Here is a 20172-nt window from a genome sequence, read left to right as displayed (position 1 = left end):
TCTCTTAGATGCTTATCTTTGAATCATTTCTTTTCTTTTCTTTTCTTCCTTATAAATCATACCACAATTTTTGCATAAGAACCTGTATTTAGTTGCTAGGTATCAGCAAACAGTGTAGTGTCAAGTTGATCTCAGGCTCTGGAGTCAGGCTGCCTGCCCTTAAAGCTGGATGTTTTACTCTCTTCTACCTCTGTGACCTCGGCCTAGTTGAGTCTCAGTCTCCCAACCTGTAATGTGGCATGTCCACCATGGAAAATCCTTTTCACTACAGAGAAATGGCATGTAGTCAGCCAACACAGAGAGAGCAGTTAAGGAGCGTGAGTTATTGTTAGTGTATTTGAAGTGTGTTTTGCAGGTATAAATAAAGGGGATATTTTTCTAATAGTTAATGTAAAACCAATCTCATAGTTTTATGGACAGGTTGTTTGTAAGCATTGTGCTTTCCTTGTATTTTTCATCATCCATGTTTTGTAATCTCTTATTGTCATCCAGAGAAGGCTGGAAGCCCACATTGCAAGTGACTCTGTGCTGGGCCATTCTTTAAACAAATAGATTGGACCCTGCCCTTTGGGGGGTTACAGTCAAAGGACCATTACCACGTGCCAGCATCAGAGAGCACATAAAGAGGTCCAAATAGTTCATATGCTAATTTTATATAGAAGTGGAACTAACTAATTTGTATATTCAACAGCTATCTCTGTTCTTGGACATAATAGATGCATTGAGTAAAGAGAGGAACCAACAGTAAACAAATAAAGACACACTCTATCCTATGTCAGTTGATGACAAAGACTGTGAAGAAAAATGAGCCCCATTCCTGGCCCCAGAGGTCACTAAAGAGATATCAGCAGGTCTCACTCCCCATTAGGAAATTAAAAAAAAAAATCTTGATAGAAAACATTAGTCTCTCTCAGGGCAGGAAAGGCCCCATGGCTTCAACACCTTTTCCACTGAGAGGTTTAACAGGAGAACTGGGAGAGGGCAGGAAACCACAGGGTGGGGGAAGGTCGGCATAAGATGAGAGGGAAGGTGAGGTAAACAAAGGTACAACTCATAGAGATAGTGGGTGACAGCAAAAAGGATAACTGGCCTCTCATTCTCTGATTGGCTGTCAGCTTAGCTTCTGAGCTGGTGACTTGTCTCTCTCTTATCAGAACAGAAGGCAAGGATGGCAGAGAAATACAGTCAGACCTAAAGGACAAGGCCCACATTCCCTCAAGTTCAAGGTCCCTTTGAGGAAGATGAACTATGGTAGGTTCACAGAGGAGAGAAGAGACTGGGATGTGGGTAATTTAGACACCTTCCAATAATACCATGGCAGTTAGGGGAGAAGAGGTATAGACTGCCAAGTGTGGCTGCCAGCTAGGGGGGCAGCAAAAGCTATAGCCCACCAGAGTGGGTTGAATGGTGATCCCAAAAAGATAATGCCCATGTGCTAATTCTTGAGACCTGCTAATGCTTTCTCTCATCTGGAAAAAGTGTCTTTGCAGATAGAATTAATGACCTCAAGGTAAAATCACCCTGGATTTAGGGTGGGCCCTAAAGCCAATAACAGGTGTCCTTATGGAGAGAGGCAGCAGGAAATGTGAGACTCGGAGACCCAGGGGACAAGGCTATGTGAGGACTGAGAAGAGATTGTAGTGATGCCACCACAAGCCAAGGAATACCTGGAGCCACCAGAAGCTGAAGGAGGTAAGGAAGGAACCTTCCTCCAGCCTTCACAGGGAACATGTCCCTCTTGATACCTTGATTTCAGACTTCTGGCCTCTAGAGCTGTGAAAGAATAAGTATCTGCTGTGTTGAGCCCCCAGTTTGTGGAGCTTTGTTACAGCAGTGCTGGGGACCCTTACACCCAACTCCATCACTCTAGAGCCCACCATCCCAAGCAGCAAAGACCAACAGAATCAGCATCTCTTGGCCTGCCTCTGTGTGAAGAAAACCCCTTTCCCCTTGCACTCCCAAGAGCAAAGGAGAAAGGAGGAGGGTAAGATGAGCCCTCCAGGCAGCAGGAGCTCAAGCCTAGCAGCTTTGGGAACGTAGGATATGAGTGGGGTGTGAAATTGAAGTTATAAAGTGAACAGACTTAATTCTTTCAACTAGAACAAGAGAATTTTAATAACCAAAGTGAGGAAAAGTGAAGGAATCAGACCGATGTGCTGAAATTTAGCTCCCCTGCAGTGGTACTCCTGATTGAAACCACCAGGCACAACCCTCTCTTTTCAAGACAGTGATGAGTCAGAGAGCATTCTCTGAAACTGGGTCATGACTTCGGGACAATAGTGTGGCAGGTACTTGCAAAATCTCTCTGAGGTGTTTTTGCTTGGTTTGCTAAAATTCACCTTGGGTTATTTAACTTAATTTCTTCTTTAGACCATATGCTACTTGTGTTTTAATGACTTATTTTTCATTTGCCATCTCCCTAATGCTTTGGATTCTTTATAATAATTAACAAAAGAAATAGATGGTCCATCTAAATATAGCCTATTTTCATTGGCATCAGAGGTAAAGGACCCAGGTCTAACCTGGTAATTTCTCAGCATACTTTGTTTTTTGGCATGTTTCTAAACAGAATCTCCAACTTCGTATTTCAGAAAAAGAAGGCCTATGCCTGTAGATCTGAACGGTATTTCAGGGAAGTAATCCAACTTTATCTCCAACCTGAACTTCTCAGCTAGCATTTACAATGATTTCCTTTTCTTTAATCTTTAGAGAGAGGTGGCAGGAAAAAACCCTAGTTTCTGTCCTCCATGTAGCACATTGCTCCTTATTGCTGCTGACTCACCATAATTAAGCCTTGTTTCTAAGGGAAAAATCTCTAAATCATTGAACCAAGGAAGAGTCATCTTGTTTATCCTGTCATCCTTTTGATTTTTATCTTCCGAACACCCCCCAGGTTTTCCTGGCACACAGAACTAGAGAAAACATTTTGTCAAAATACAGAAACAACACAAGGAACCTCCATACCCTGGTATCTACATACACAGATTAAAATGCACATTTCTTCTATTATAGCATTGTGGTTCTGTGCTTTCTTATAATTCTACAATCTTGAATCCATTAATCGACCCTGAGCAACGAGACTTGCACTCTCTCCTTTTGAACATCTGACCTCTTTTCCAACTTCAGTGTGAGGTTGTTGTTTCATTTAATTTTAAATCTGAGGGTTCAGAACTCCTCAATCTATGGCACCTGAACCCATATGATGACCCTGCTCTCTGCTCCAGTCGTGCGCCATCTTGGAATTATTTAACACTGTTGGAGCCAGAAAGTGTGAAGCACAGGGGCCATGTTGACTTAAAGAAGAGTAATCGTTGACTTATTCCAAGTGTATGCAAATTTCAGGCTAAGTCACATTTCCATTGTTCAATCTCAGATTCTGATTGAAAGAAACATATCTTTATACCCAAACTATCCCATAGATGTTTTGCTACATCACTTTTCCATTAGGTGTACTTTATCACTACAAATGTTTTTAAATATTCTAAGAAAAGCCATAGATGATAATGATATGATAAGTATTCTGGTTTTGTAGCCCCAGTGCACTTTTTAACCAAACCCTTAATGGAAGTGAAAAAAATTCTATTTTACTAAGAGCTTTTCAAAATTGTAATTGCCCTTCTGCACTTATAATCCTTCTTAATTAATTTGTCTCTTGAATAAAAAGTAAAATTCTGAGGAGTAGGCATTAACTCTTGTTATTCATATTTAATTATATGTATGGAATGATTTCTGCATTGCCTTTGGGTCTATACAGGTTGTCAAAGGTTGCTTGAAAGAAAGAGTCTTATTATTCAGAATGTATTTTCCCTGGAAACAGTGATATATAGGAAGACCAGGCCCCCCAGGCAACACATAAATGTCTTTTTAACACCAAATGTGGGTAATATCCAATCTCTTCATATTCTTGGGGAAGAGTAGACAGTGCTGGAATTCATCTCCAGCACTCTACTGCCATCACGGGGAGTGTTCTCCAGACCCTTCCTTGGGAGCTCTGGAGTAGAACTGGAGACTATCCTTGCTACAAACCACAGATGATGGAATCTGTTGTCTGGGAACAGGGCATACCAGAAATAGTTTGGCTTTTATAATGGGGATTTATCCGTTTACAAATTTGCAGCTCTAAGACCATGAAAATGTCCAAATTAAGGTATCAACAGGATGATTCCTTCTCTGAAGAAAGGCCACCAGCATCTGGGACTCCTTCATCACATGGTAAGGCACATGGCCGGCATCTGCTCACCCTTCTCTCCCAGGTTTCATGGCTTTCAGCTTCTGACTTCAGTGGCTTCTTCTCTCAGCTTCTGTGGATATTTTCTCTGAGCTCTCTGGGTTTTTTAACCTGTGTCCTTTATCCTCATGTAAAGGACTCCAGTAACGGGATTAAGACCCACCCTGAGTGGGGTGAGTCACATCTCAGTTGAAATAACATAATCAAAAGGTCCCACCTACAACAGGTGATTTTAAGGGCCAGCCCTTGCTTATGTCAGTATTTTCTGATGTTCCTTAAGTTCTAAAAGTAATTTCAGGCCTCAAACATCCCTCAGGGATGCAAACACACTATCAGTACCCAACAGGAAGCCATTAGTTGAGTTTCAGAAAAGTCAATATCTGATGAAGAATGGTAGTCATCATGCACAAAATCTTAAGGTTGTCTTTCTTTTGCCTCTACTGGCTTTTGCCACAAACTCCAATCTGTTTGAATAATTATAGTGATATCTCCAGCTTGTCAGTTGTAGGCATCAAAGGGTGTATATAACATTTATTATCGTCTGAAGACCTTGAGAGCTTCTTGAAGTTTGGGACCACCTTTAAATATGGCTTCTTTACTTCCTCTCCTCCTTTCCTCTCTTCTTTAAAGTTCCCTCCCACCCCTCCTTTCTAATGTGACTTGGTAATATCCCCAAATGCAAGATATGCTTTTTCCCAGGAGCCAAGTACTGTGCTTCTTGCTCATTTCAGATCAACATCTGCAAACTCTTTTCTCACAAGTTGAGAAATATCCCTGATTCTTCAAATTTTAGTTGTGCAACTCCTTATCTTTCTGCAGGATTTGTAAGCCCCAGCCTCATCTTGTCATGAGTCACTTTGGTTCTAATTCTATCAGCCTGCTCTTTTATAAGCCCAGTAATTATTACATAAGCAAAAGCCAAGTATCAGAGTATCTTTTATAAGCAGTAAATTTGAGTCTCTTCAAAGAAATTTTGGCACAGGTAAGAGAACAAACATATCCTTGTATGAACACTGTTAAAATAGATTATATGGTCTCAGGTAAAGGCAGATTGAGACCAGCTTTCCTCAGAAACTGGGATAGTTTTTTTTAAAAAAAAAAAAGACTTCTCCAGAACAGCGTCAGCACTATAAATCCCCAGTGCCGACTGAGCTTCCTTATTAGCTTGAACTATATTGGATACCATCAAACCCACTTTATTAAGCCTTACTAATCTATGCAGTCAATCTATAAAAGCCAGTAGCTTTGATCAGATATGTCTTTCGCATAAAAAACTGTTGTGAGCCAGGAAACAAGTCTCTCCTGCCTCCTTTATCGATACAGATTTTGCCAGCCCCACCTCAGGAAATCGATCCTCTCAATAATGGCACTTTCATTGTCTCATGGCTCCCTTTCATTTGTCTCTGTCTTCCTTATACCACCCCTGTGTACTGGTTTGAAAGTATTATGAACCCCAGAAAAACCATGCTCTTTTAATCCAGACTTGTGGGTACGGATGTATTAGGGGGGGTGCGACCTTTTGATTAGGTTGTTTTCATGGAGATGTGGAGATTGGATGGGACCTTTTTTAGATTGATTCCATAGAAATGTGACCCTACCCATTCAAACTGGGTCTTAGTTCATTTACTGGAGTCCTTAAAAGAACAGACACAGAGAGCAGATGCCTAGACACAAACATTTGGAGATGTTTGGAGTGTCCACAGGGAAAGTCACTTGAATCAGAAGCTGAAAGCAACATAACTGGGAGCAAAGGACTAGATGATACCAACCACATGACATCCCAGCTGACCAAGAAATCCTGGACATGATTGGCCTTTGTGGAGTGAAGGTATCCTTTTGTTGGTGCCTTAATTTCTACATTTTCACGATCTTCGAATTGTAAATTATAACTTAATAAATCCCTATTATAAAATCCAATACACTTCTGGTATATTGCATTCCAGCAGCATTAGCAAACCAAGACACTGAGTCATTCATTCATTGTATGAATAGTGCACAACCTGTCACAGTGGAAATACTTTTCCTCTCTGTCATAGAAAATAACTGAAAGGAGAATCATTTTTAAATGGACTCATGAACAGTGGCTAATGGACTGACAGAACTGTAGATAAATAAAAACAACCTGTCCTTGGTACTTCTTTATGGAGAGCAAATATTGAGATTGCTGTGTTCCTACCAGTCTTAAGTTTGGATAGGTGGTGCATTAGTAAGGGTTCTCTAGAGGAACAATCAACAGGAAACACAAATATAAAACTTTATAAAAGTGTCTCACGTGACTACATGAGAATGCAGAGTCCAAAATCCACAGGGCAGGTTGTGAAGCCAACAATTCCAGTGGAGGGTCTGGATGAACTCCACAGGAGAGTCTTGCCAGCTGAAGCAGGAAGAGAGTTTGTCTCTTCTGAATTCTCCTTAAAAGGCTTCCAGTGATTAGATTAAGCATCACTCATTGCAGAAGACACTCCCCTTGGCTGATTACAAATGGAATCAGGTGTGGATGGAGCTGACATGATCATGATTTAATTCTATGAAATGTCCTCACCGCAACAGACAGGGCAGCACTTGCCCAACCAGACAAACAGATACCACCACTTGGCCAAGTTGACACATGAACCTGACCATGACAGGTGGTGTAGATGGACCTCAGCAGGTGGTTAGAGCAAGAGGATGGTCTATTGGCCATGACTACTGAGATAGCAACCAGGATATCTGAAATGAACGACAGCCCTCTCCTATCCACAAGTGGATCAAAAGAAGCAGCTACCTTACTATCCAGTGAAGCCTGAAGTCTTGCTGAGTGCATATATTGCTAACAGATAAACCAGGCCTACCCAGGTACTAGCTTGGTAATGCAGATGTAACAAATCACCACAAACTTAGTAACTTAATACAATACAAATTTATTGCCTTGTAGTTCTGGAGGTCAGAAGTCCAAAATGTGTCTCACTGCACTAAAATCAAGGTACCAGTAGATTCTTTAGGGGAAATCCATTCCTGGCCTTTTCCTATTCCTAGAAGCTGCTGGCATTCCTTGGTTCATGGCTTCCTTCCATTTACAAAACCAACAATGACCAATTGAGTCTTTCTCAGGGTGCCATCTCGCTCTGGTTCCACTCCCCTGCTTACTTCTTCCCCCTTTAAAGGATTTTGTGATGACCTTGGGCCCATCCAATAATCCAGGATAATATCTTTCTTTTTGGATCAGTTGATAAGCAACCTTATTTCCACCTACAGCCTTGATTGCATCCTGTCATGTATGCTGGTTTGAAAGTGTATGTGCTCAAGAAAAGCCATGCTCTTCAAATCCGATCATGTGGGGCAGACTTATTATAGAGTGGAGTCGTTTGATTAGGTTGTTTCCATGTAGGCACTGCCGCACCCATTAAGGTGATCTTAATCAACTTAGTGGAGTCCTTTAAGAGAGGAACATTTTGGAGAAAGCTCAGACACAGACATTTGGAGATGCAGAAGGAAAATGTCCCAGGAGATGCCAAAAGCTGAGAGAGCCATTTGAAACCAGAAGCCAGGGGAGAAGGGCAGCATATGTCACCATATACTTCCCATGTGACAGAAGAACTCAGATGCCAACTGCCTTTACTCCAAGAAGGTATCCTCTTTTTGGTGCCTTAATTTGGACATTTTCAAATGGCCTTAAAACTGTAAATTTGTAGTCTAATAAATCCCTTTTGTAAAAGCCAAACCATTTCTGGTATATGGCATTCCAGCAGCATTAACAAGCTAAAGCATTATGTAACACAGCATTTTGACAAACTCCATGGATTAGGAATGGACATTTTGCTTACCAGACCCCATTTGATCAGGGAACATTCTCTCGTAGCACTTAGAAACCCTGGGACTGACTGAAGAATGCCATATTATCATCTACTCTGTGTAAGCTATCTTTTTGAAGATAAAATTCTATATTCTTTGTCATTAAAGGTACATCACCCCCTTGGGCTAGGCAACTGCCTTTATCAGTCAATCCATTCCATATGATGACCATGTAGTCTTAAAGGCAGATGTTGATCATGTGTTGGACAAGTGTCTTTATGAAAATCCCTTGTCAAAAATGTCCACATAAATTATAATTTCCCCAATTTTGTCGTATTTGTCATTTCCCCAGTACTATAAACATGGATGCCTACATTAACACCTCACTATTTTTCATTTTATCTCTCAGAATATAGATAATATATTACAAAATTTAGATAATATATTACAAAAATACTATATTTTTAAGAGGATTCCAGGCTCTAGAGTTAATGTTTCTGCAATGAACACCCAAGAAATGAATCAATAGATGGATAATTTGTTTTGCAATTTAGATTTTTCTATTTTAATGTCTTGAACCCCCAAGAGTGACAGGAGCATGTGAAGATTTTGAATTATGAATAATCTCCCTCATTGTTCTGGCTTTTACTTGTCTCTTAACCATTTAACCCAAGTTCACCTAATGAGAATTGGATGTTCAGCCATGGTTTTGAGTGCTACATTATTCCCCATGCTTTTATATATTTTTACATTAAGGAAAACAAGAGATCTGCATATCTATAATTAGTAAATATATTCAACACTGGCTCCGATAAACAAGGTGCAGGTGTATATAGCGAGAAGCATTTGTACATGACATCAGCTTTTCTTGTGGGAAGAATTGCTCTTATTTCATGAAATGAGGGAATAAAGTAATGATGTAATAAACTCAAGCAGTTTTACATGTGCATAATGTTTGCTGGACTAGCGCATTAGAGTCACAATTGTAAAACGTCCTAATCTGAGGTATCTTAGAAACCAGAAATCTTTGCTCACAAAAGCTAATTTGCTTGGCCACATGACATTTCTCCTGAAGGGTAGACCATGCTAACTGGCCTTATTTCAGAATTTCAAGGTACATACTCAACACCATGATCAGTCAAAAAATAATATTAGGGGGTGGTGCAGCAGTGGCTTAATGGCAGAATTCTCACCTGTGAGGCTGGAGACCCAGGTTTGATTCCCAGAGCCTGTCCAAGCCAAAAACACAAACAAATGAACAAGCAAAACATAGTTTTGGGTGGTGTAATGGCGACTCTGTGGCAGGATTCTTGCCTGCCATGCCAGAGACCCAGGTTTCATTCCCAGACCCTGCCCATGCCAAAAACAACAACAACAACAACAAAAAAAAAAAAAACATAGCGTTGGGTGGTGCAGTGGTGGCTCAGTGGCAGAATTCCTGCCTGCTATGCCAGAGACCCAAGTTTGATTCCCGGTGTCTGCCCATGCCAAAAAAAGAGAGAAGAAAAAATTGTAATATTGGGTGCCTGCTGGGTGCAATGTTCTTTTCTGGTCACCTGGTATGGGTGTGAAAGGAAATTGACCATTACATATAGCAATGTAAAATCCATCAGATGGTGAAGGGGAGCTAAGAAGGAATCTAAGGAAGAGGAAGTGGACTGAGAGCATAGGGGAAGGCCCATGGGGTGCACATGCTATTTTGATTGGTTACTCAGGTTAAGGGGAGCCCTGCATGATGGAAAGGAAACTGCAGAATCTGGGGCACACAGAAAAGACACTGAGATGAGGACATCCTGAACTGCTCAGGCGCTCTCAGAAGCCCAAAGTTAAAAACGAATAAGATATATGCATGATAGAGGCAAAAAGAAGGCAGTAGAGGGCCGCATGGGACCTTGAGGGCCAAGGTTGGGGACTTCCCAGTGTGATGAGGCACGACATGATCTGATTATTCATGTTTCTACAAAATAACTCTAAGTGTGTGCAGAATTTGAAATCACACAAAACATTCTTGCCGAAGTTCCTGATTCATTATTTGTCCTCAGCCATCGATCAGCCTGTTAAAAATGTGAAGTCTAAGCATGGCCTTCCTTCTGCTTGGGGGAAAAAAATGAAATAACACATAACATATTTTTAAATTCTTAAAGAATTTACATAGCTGATAACCTTTTAAATGTCTAATCAGTAAATGTGACAGAAAAGAAGAAAACATGATTAAATTTTAACACATATTGAAGTTTTTTTTAAAGAATTTATTGATAAGCTGTGCTGAAAAATAGAATAAAACCAGATCTTTTCATTATTTATAACTGAGAGGATACAGCTACTAACTAAACTCGTACACTCGAGCACTGAAAATCTTTGAGATGAAATTATTAATTTAAAGGAAAAAACAGCTATCTCAATCTCCATGGCTGTTAAATTAACTGGAAAGTAAAATACCTGTAGGGCAAGTCCTTTGAATCCAGAGGTGATAGAGAATAAGAGAAAAGAATATTAGTGCTCCAAATTTAAATTGGTCTGAAATAATTTAAAAAACTGAGTGAATCCCATTTTGGTAAGAAGGGGAAAAGAGAAGTTTCTAAAATGCTTTCTCTTATAAATGTGTGTATATATACATATATAACAAATATATACATATATTTAAATACATATGTAATAAATATATACATATGTATTATAGCTTATATTATTTAAGTATGTATCTATATATATAAGTATAGACATTTGTGTGATTTACTACCACTAATCCATTAAAATTGCTTGGAGAGTTGTTATCCCCTCAGAATTTCTGAGATAATCTTCCCTGTGATGCCTAGAATAAAGTCTCATCTGCCACTGAAGATGGCACAGGAGATACATGAGACTGTACTTGGTGGAATTTCTTAGAACATAATTTTTGGAAATTCAAAGGTGATGCACCAAACAAAAGTATTTTCTTATACTGAAATCCAAGTGTCGTATAAACGTTCTGCTTGGGCTGATGAGCAAAATGAAGAGTGAATAATATTTCATTAGCTGAGCAGTATCATTGAATAACTCAAATTTCATGATGCCACGTTACAAACAAATTTCCCTGTTAACAACTTTCTTGAGGTCAATGGAACATGTGAGGAAATAAGATTAACATGTCCCAGTTTGCAGATCCTCAAAAGGGCTGGTCACAGTGGTTGAATTTGGCAGGTGACTAGAGGGAGCTCTGAGTGGTGGTACTCAATGATTTCCCTTTTGCGCAGCCTCTGGAACCTCCTGTAGCCACCACTCTCATTTTCTGGGGACAGAGCCAGCTGGTTAATCATGCGATGGCTTCATAGTTTAAATTCCTGGGGCTCAGAGCACGAAGTAATCAGAATAAGAAATAGAAAACCTAGTTAAATAGATGATTGAGATATGCAGAAAACCCCACAAGTATGTTAAGCTATCTATAAATTCCAAGACCAGGAAAATAGTCACAAATGTTCCATATCTAAGATACACTTTTGCAGTTCCCCTAATGCTTTCCCTTTGAATGCTCAAATTCAGTCTTTTTCTTCCATTGCCTCAACTTCGCATATTATTACTCTGTTCAAAAACTGGGAGTGGGTGCCCACTCACCTCAGATATCTCCTCCTTTGCATGGTTTTTCTGTGCCAACCCCATTCTGGTCTCTTCCTAGCTTCCCTCCAACACTCCTTGCATTCCTGCCTCTCAGGCATACCGTCTGCAGGCTGGCGCCCTTCTCACTGTTTTCCATCCTCTCCAACCCTCCACTCCTGATCAGAACCAGCCCTTATCCATAGGGACTGCAGGGCTGTGTGGTCAAAGAAAACCTCTACAAACATACCATCTCCTTCAACGCTGGGCTTGTTCTTTAAACTACCCACAAATCTACTCCATCCTACTCTAAAAGTGCCTGATTCTGACTGTAAGAGACAATGTCTCCTCCCCCCAAGATTTGAGTAAATTTAAGGATGGAAAAGACATAACACTGTCAGGCACACTGTTGCCTAGCCTTTCCCCCAACCTTGCCATGTGTGTATCCCATTTGAAAAAGCATGCATTTACACACATTTTAGAGTTTCACCACGTACTGCATTGTATGGATCACCAGTTTTCAGTCTGCCTAAGAATCCAGCTCAGGTGTAATTTATTCCCAAAGTCATTTCCTGCCCCACTTCCCAGGGAAGCTGGTTCCAAGACTTTCTGCAGGCTTCATAGTACCTTATTTGTATCTGTATGTGTCTCCATGAAACCATGAGACCCGCAAGGTCATTATTAATAAATAGTAGTTGAACTTGAGTTGTAATTGCTTTTCCAACCCAAGCTTAAGTTCAGGAAGTAATGGCTATTAGGAGTGCATGAGCAGACATAGCTTCAGATATAGGTGAATTCATAACCTAAAATTAGGAGAAAAGACTCATTCATAGCAAGAAAGCACTTCGTCAGTATAGTTCATTTAATAAGGCAAATTTTATATTTTCTATACTTTAATTGTACTTATACTCTCATTTGAGGTAATTTTTTTTAAATATAGGTTTTTAATTTAAATTAAAATAAATTATGGGAAAGTTTTCTGTACATATCTCTCATGACTTTTTTGTGTGGAATATATTCTGTTTATTTTAATACTCATTATTGGTTATAATCATAGTCCATCTAAGATATAAAACAATTTCTCTATGACATAAAACAATTTCTCTATTATTTGTGTCCATATTTAGCATACTTTTATATTTCAGAAGGATGTTATTTTCCATTTTGTAATAACAAGAGAACAGTAATTTTTAACATGCATGTTTTTGTAATGCCAGTAAAATGGAAATTGAAATGTGAGGCTGCGTCCTTCCTAAATGCTTGTCTTCTGTCAGTCAACCAAAAAGTACTCTTGTGGTAATTATCAGTGGGCTCCTGTATTCAAGACAAAAGGCCTGAAATCCTAGTCATTCTTGATCCCTTTCTTCCAGTTAGACCCCCTAACTGCAAAATCAATCTGGAATTTGATCATGACTCAGCACTTACACCCCCCCTACCAAACTGATCTCACAATATCATCACATAGTCATGTACTCATTACCATGAATATTGACCACTAGTATTTCAATCTACACCATTTATTATGCCCCTTATCCCCCTATTATTTATTAATTTTTAATCAATATTTTTTTTACTCATCTGTCCATACATACCCTGTATAAAAGAAGCATCAGACGCAAGGTTTTCACAATCACACAGTCAATTTTAAAAGTTATATCTTTATACAGTCATCTTCAAAAATCAAGACTACTGAAACACAGCCCAAAAGTTTCAGGTAATTCCCTCTAGCCACTACAATATACCACAAACTAAAAAGGGATATCTATATAATGCATAAGAATAACCTCCAGGATAACCTCTCAACTCTGATATCTCTCAGCCTCTGAAATTTTGTTTTGTCTTATTTCTCTCTCCCCCTTTTTGGTTAAGAAAGCTTTCTCAGTCCCTTGATGCTGGGTCTTGGCTTAGCCCCAGGAGTCATGTCTCCTCCAGGGAGATTTACACCCCTGGTAGTCATATCCACATAGGGGGAGGGTGGTGTGTTCACCTGCCGATTTGGCATTTTACATTCCCACCAACAGTGTAAAAGTGTGCTTCTTTCTCCATATCTTCACCACTTGTCATTTTCTGTTCTTTTGATAATGGCCATTCTAGGAGGTGTCAGATGATATCTCATTGTGGTTTTGATTTGCATTTCCCTAATAGTTGGTGAAGTTAAGCATCTTTTCATGCGCCTTTTAGTCATTTATATTTCCTCTTCTGAGAAGTGTCTATTCATATCTTTTGCCATTTTTTAATTGGGTTGTGTGCCTTTTTGTTGTTGAGTTAAAGAATCTCTTTATATATTCTGCATACTGAACCCTTATTTGATATGAGGTTTCCAAATATTGTCTCCCATTGCAAAAGCTGACTTTTTACTTTCCTGAAAAAGTTCTTTGATGCACAAAAGTGTTTAATGTTGAGGAGTTCCCATTTATCTGTTTCTGTCTTCAGTGCTCATGCTTTCGATGTAACATCTAGGAAACCAACTCCTATTACAAGATTAATAAGAAATTTCCCTATATTTTCTTCTAAAAATTTTATGGTTTAAGTCTAATGTTTAGGTCTTTGACCATTTTGAGTTAATTTTTGTATAGGTGTGAGATAAGGATTGTCTTTCATTCTTTTGCATATGGATATCCAGTTCTCCAAGCACCATTTATTGAAGAGGCTACTCTGTCCCAGGTAGGTTGGCTTGACTGCCTTATCAAAGATCAATTGTCCATAGATGAGAGGGTCTATATCTGAATACTCAATTTGATTCCATTGGTCAGTATGTCCATCTTTATGCCAGTACCATGCTGTTTTGACCACTGTGGCTTCATAATATGCTTTGAAGTACATTATGTACTGGGAGACTTCCCACTTCATTTTTCTTTCTTAAGATATTTTTATCTGTTCTGGACATCCTACCCTTCCAAATAAATTTGATTATTGGTTTTTCTATTTCTGCAAAATAAGCTCTTGGGATTTTAATTGGTTTTGCCTTGCATCTGTAAATCAATTTGTGTAGAACTGACATCTTAACTATAGTCTTTTAATCCATGAACATGGTATGCCCTTCCATTTGTCTAGGTCTTCCATGATTTCTTTTAGCAAATTCTTGTAGCTGTCTTTTGTATCCTTAGTTAAATTTATTCCTAAATATTTTATTCTTTTTGTTGCTATTGTAAATGGAATTTTTCTTGATTTCCTCCTCAGATTGCTCATCACAAGTATATAGAAACACTGCTGATTTCAGGTATTGACCTTGTACCCTGCACTTTCCTGCACTCATTTATTAGCTCTATTAACATTGCTGTAGATTTTTCTGGATTTTTGATATATAGTATCATATCATCTGCAAATTGTGAGAGCTTTACTTCTTCCTTTCCAATTTGCATGCCTTTTATTTCTTTTTATTGTCTAATTTCTCTGGCTTGAGGTTCCAGCATAATGTTGAATAACAGTGGTGACAGTGGGCATCCTTGTTTTATTCCTGATCTTAGAGGGAAAGCTTTCAATCTTTCCCATTGAGGATGATGTTAGTTGTGGGATATTCATATATTCTCTTTATCATGTTGAGGAAGTTCCCTTCTATTCCTATCCTTTGCAGTGTTTTCATCAAGAAATGATATTGAATTTTGTCAAATGCCTTTTCAGCATCAATCGAGATGATCATGTTTTTTTTCTGCTTTGATTTGTTGGTATGGTGTATTATGTTAATTTATTTTCTTCTGTTGAACCAGCCTTGAATACCTAGAAAAATTCCCACTTGGTCATGGTGTATAATTCTTTTACTGTGCTGCTGGATTTGATTTGCAGGTATTTCTGATTTTATTTATTTGCATTATCTCTCTTTTTCTGTTTGTCAACCTAGCTAAAGGCCTGTCAATTTTATTGATTTTTCTCAAAGAACCAACTTATGGTTTTGTTTATTTCTTCTATTGTTTTCATGTTCTAAATTTCATTTATTTCTTCTCTAATCTTCATTATTTCTTTCCTTTTGTTTGCCTTGGGGTTAGTTTGCTGCTCTTTCTCTAGTTCTTCCAAGCAGTTAATTCCTCAATTTTTGTCTTTCTTCTTTTTTAATATAGACATTGAAAGAAATAAATTTTCCCTTCAGCACTGCCTTTGCTGCATTCCATAAATTTTAATATGCTGAGTTTTCCTTTTCATTCACCTCAAGATATTTACTGATTTCTCTTGTAATTTCTTTCTTGACCCATTGGTTGTTTAAGATTGTGTTGTCTAGCCTTCATATATCTGTGAGTTTTCTGACCCTCTGCCTGTTATTTATTTCCAACGTCATTCCTTTATGATCCAAGAAAATGTTTTGGATTGTTTCAAACTTTTTAAATTTATTGAGACTTGCTTTGTGACACAGAATATGGTCTATCCTTGAGAATGATCCATGACCACTTGAGAAAAATGTGTATCCTGCTGTTGTGGGGTGTAATGTTCTGTAAATGTCTGTTAAGTCTAGTTCATTTATTGTATTACTCAAATTCTCTGTTTCTTTATTGAGTCTTTGTCTAGATGTTTTATCCATTTATGAGAGCAGGGAGTTGAAGTCTCCAACTACTGTGATAGGGGTGTCTTATTTCTCCCTTCAGTGTTGTTAGTAGTTACCACGTGTATTTTGGAGCACTCTGGCTCAGTGCATAAATATTTATGATTGTTATGTCTTGTTGTTGAAGTGTTCCTTTTATTAATAATTTGTGTCCTTCTTTGTCTCTTTTAATTATTCAGCATTTGAAGTCTAATTTGTTCTATATTAGTATAACTACTCCTGCTCTTTTCTGATTGTTGTTTGCATGAAATATCTTTTCCCAATTTTTCACTTTCAACCTATTTTTGTCCTTGGGTCTAAAATGAATCTCCTGTAGACAACAGATAGGTAGGTCTGTTTTTTTTAAATCCATTCTGCCAATCTATGTCTCTTGATTTCGGAAGTTTAATCCATTGATATTTAATGTTATTACTCTAAAGACAGTACTTTCTTCTACCATTTTGTCTTTGGGATTTTATATGTCATATCTATTTTATTTCTCTTTTTACCTTTACTGATAGCCTTTATTTCTACACTCTTCTCCAGACCTTTCTCTCCTGCCTTTTCCTATCTGCCTATAGTGCTCCCTTTAGTATTTCTTGTAGCGCTGGGCTCTTAGTCACAAATTCTCTCAGTGATTGTTTGTCTGAAAATATTTTACTCTCCCCCTCATTTTTGAAGCATGATTTTGCTGGGTATAGAATTCTTGGTTGGCAGTTTTTCTCTTTTAGAATCTTATATCATACCACTTCCTTCTTGCTTCCATGGTTTCTACTGAGAAATCCATACATCATCTTGTTGGACTCCCCTTGTGTGTGACAGATTGCTTTTCTCTTGCTGTTTTAAACATTCTCTCCTTATCTTTGACATTTGACAATCTGATTAGTAAATATGTTGAAGTATATCTATTTGGATCTGTTCTCTTTGGGGTGTGCTGCACTTCTTGGATTTATAATTTTATGTCATAAAAGATGGGAAATTTTAATCCTCCTTTAGTCTTCCTCCTTCTTTTCCTTTCTCTTCTCCTTCTGGGACATCCACAACATATATATTCATGTGCTTCATATTGTCATTCAGTTCCCTGAGACCCTGCTCATATGCTTCCATTCTTTTCCCTGCATTTTCTCTTGTATGACAGATTTCACACTCCAGTCTTCTAGTTCACTAATCCTTTCTTCTGCCTCTTCAGATGTGTTGCTGCCAGTTTACATTGTTTTTTTCATCGCTTCTATTATGCCTTACATTACCACAAGTTCTGTGATTTTTTTCAGATTTCAAGTTCTTTTGTTCATCCAATGTCTTCTCTATATCCTCCCTCAACTTGTTGATTTGATTTTTGATGAAATTTTCCATGTCTATTCAAACATCCTGAATTAGTTGTTTCAGCTCCTGTGTCTCATTTGAAGTTTGGTTTGTTCCTTTGACTGGGCCACATCTTCATTTTTTCTGGCATGACTCCTTATTTTTTTGCTACTGTCTAGGCATTTAATTTCCCTAATTAGTTTATTCTAGAGCTTGTTTTCACTCTTATCTAGGATTTTCTTGCTGGATGACTTTGTTCTCTATCTGTTCTTTGACATTCAAAATTATTCTAGACATCTAGCACAAGTTCTGTTTAACTGAGCAGGATTTTTCAGTTCTTGTTTTCCTATTCTTGCCCTGCCTATATGGAGCCTTTTTCTTAAAGGAGGGTCTCCTCAACTATTATATACCCCAGGCATATTTTCCCAGATCAGACAGGCCCACATCTTAAGAGGAAAGAGTAGCCAGCATCACTTTTCCCTGAGAATGAGACCCAGCAAGTTGTCAAACTTTCCTAAGAAGCCTCTAGACTCTGTGCTTTTCCTGTCCTGCCCAGCATATGATACCTGTCTGCCCATGACTTCCCACCAGCTTAAAGTGATGTACCTTTAATTTCAGCAGACTCTCCCTACCAGGGGCATTGTTGAGACAGAGGTGAAGTAGTATGACTACTTTAATCATTTCGGTTTTCCAGTCCCTTGGGCATGAATTCCTTGAAGGAGGGATTTCCCTTGAGCTGGGCTCCACCCCCTTATTTTTAGGGAAGACACACCCTTTAGGGAATCAACTCCTTTCCCCTGATTAGTTACTTTGTTCAATTTTGTGCTTGCCTGGGACAGTGCTGGAGCTGAGAGTGCTTCCAGTTCTATGTAATGAACTGTTAAGGAGTAAAAATATAAAAAGAAAAAGAAAAAAAAGCTTTTTCAAAGACAGACCCTTACTCCTCAGGTTTGTCAATCAAGAGTTTAGGTTGGTATGTGGCTCTTTGTATTTCCAGGCTCAATGTGCCCCCTTTCTTGGGGTCTAGCCCTTTTCCAGTATTTTGTGCTGTTTAACTCAAAAAGTCTGTGTTTCATTTTGGTTTTTTCCATCATCCCTGCCCCTTCTCTGCCATGGCAAAAACTCCTAGTTCCTTTAGTGCTTATTCCAGGTTTAATCTGTGCTAGGAACCTGTTTTCAGTAGTCAGAATTTGTTAATTCTTCACTTGAAGCTTGGTTGAGCTAAATGCTGGTTGCTAGTAAAGTCTGTTTCCTTTCCCCTAGGGGAACCAGCCCACCATGCCCATGGTGGAGGGGCACCAGCCTCTGTGGTTTCAGGGGTTTGTAGTCTGTGTCAGGTCTCAGCTGGTCCACCTGTCCAGACTGGGGTACATTGTGTGTCCAGTCACTGATGTGGCCCCAGGAGTTGTTTTGTACTGTCCCTGGCTATTTACTAGCTGCTCTGGAGGACGAACTAAACTCACACCTCACTAAGTCATCATCTTGTCCCTCCTCCCATTGTTAATTCTTAAAGAAGATGATTGATTAATTATGTTAAAATACAAAACCAGAATTTGAGGAATGTTTGTTTTTGGTTGACCTTACATCTTTAGTTATATTTTCTATATAAATCCTCCATATAAGACAATGGCATTTGTAAGCCTCATTATAGAATGTGTGTATAGTTCTATAATGGCTTCTGAACTTCTAATTAAGTGCCAACCTTCTGACCCCAGTAATAAAGAAATATCTATTTAAATATTCCTTTAGTTCTTCTTTGTTTTACATTTCGCGTTTAAATTTTTACTCCATCTGGAATTCATTTTCAATAGTTGTGAAGAAGGAATTAAGTATTTTTTCACCTCAAATGATGAGCCTGTGTTCACTAATTCTGGGTATTAAATCCCCACTGCTTCATGATGATAGCCTAAAGTCACGTGAATAAGCTTGTTCTTGGTTGATTCTTTGGACCACTGTTGTACTGTTCTCTTTATGGGTGCCTTAGAATACATTCATACTTCCATAATTCTTCATTTTCCTATGATTTTTCCCATGTCGATTTATCTAGTTGAACTCAAGTCATTATGTCCAGAAAAAAAATTTTAAAACTCTTTAAAATATATTAGTTCTGGGGTTAGAACTGTTTCAAAGTTTAAAGTAATCTTGGGAGTGGATAATTTTGCAATAGTGGTTTTCTCGTATGGGAAAGTGGCTGCAGTCCATGTTAATTCAGGTCTGCTGTTTCATACGTCTGTAAGGTTATGCAGTATACTTTGTTATGTTTGTTTCTTAATATTTAGTATGCTATATTATTCTTGTGACTGGAATGTTTCTCTATTGAACTTTTAAGAAATTACCTTTATTATATAATAAAACTCTAAATTTATATATGAATTCATAAGAAAGCTTTTCATTTTAAAAATATTTAGCTTGTACTTTACTGAATTCCCTTATTAATTCCATATAATTTTCAGGGCTTTTGACAATTGTGTCTTTCTTCCAAATGATTTACCTCTTATTTCAGTTTTCAGTCTTACACTACTGACCATAACCTCTACTACCAAGTTAATTAATAAGGCTCATAAATGGTGTCCTTGCCTTATTCCAGTTTTCAGTGGGACTCTTACTAGTCCTAAGTTGCTTAAGCACCACAATAGTCACAGATTTTTTTAGGAGCCAGTTTCAGATAGTCTGCTAGATAGCTGTAAACAAGCACTCACAGCCAGAAATGATGGTGGACAATAGATCTGGGTCAAGACAGGCAATCTAATTAGTTCTCTAAGCATGAACAATTAGATGAGACAATAACCAT

At 38.4% G+C, this 20172-nt stretch overlaps 1 protein-coding gene across 1 annotated transcript in view; it reads left to right on the top strand.

Moving 5' to 3' along the window:
- The window catches only part of CTNND2 (catenin delta 2), a 990776-nt gene that overhangs the window by 721390 nt on the left and 249214 nt on the right, over positions 1 to 20172 (top strand). The gene's annotated exons all lie outside the window — the stretch shown is intronic.

Source organism: Tamandua tetradactyla, chromosome 9, assembly GCF_023851605.1.
Source record: "Tamandua tetradactyla isolate mTamTet1 chromosome 9, mTamTet1.pri, whole genome shotgun sequence".
Classification (NCBI taxonomy): domain Eukaryota; kingdom Metazoa; phylum Chordata; class Mammalia; order Pilosa; family Myrmecophagidae; genus Tamandua; species Tamandua tetradactyla.
This window is presented reverse-complemented; position numbering and strand designations above follow the sequence as displayed.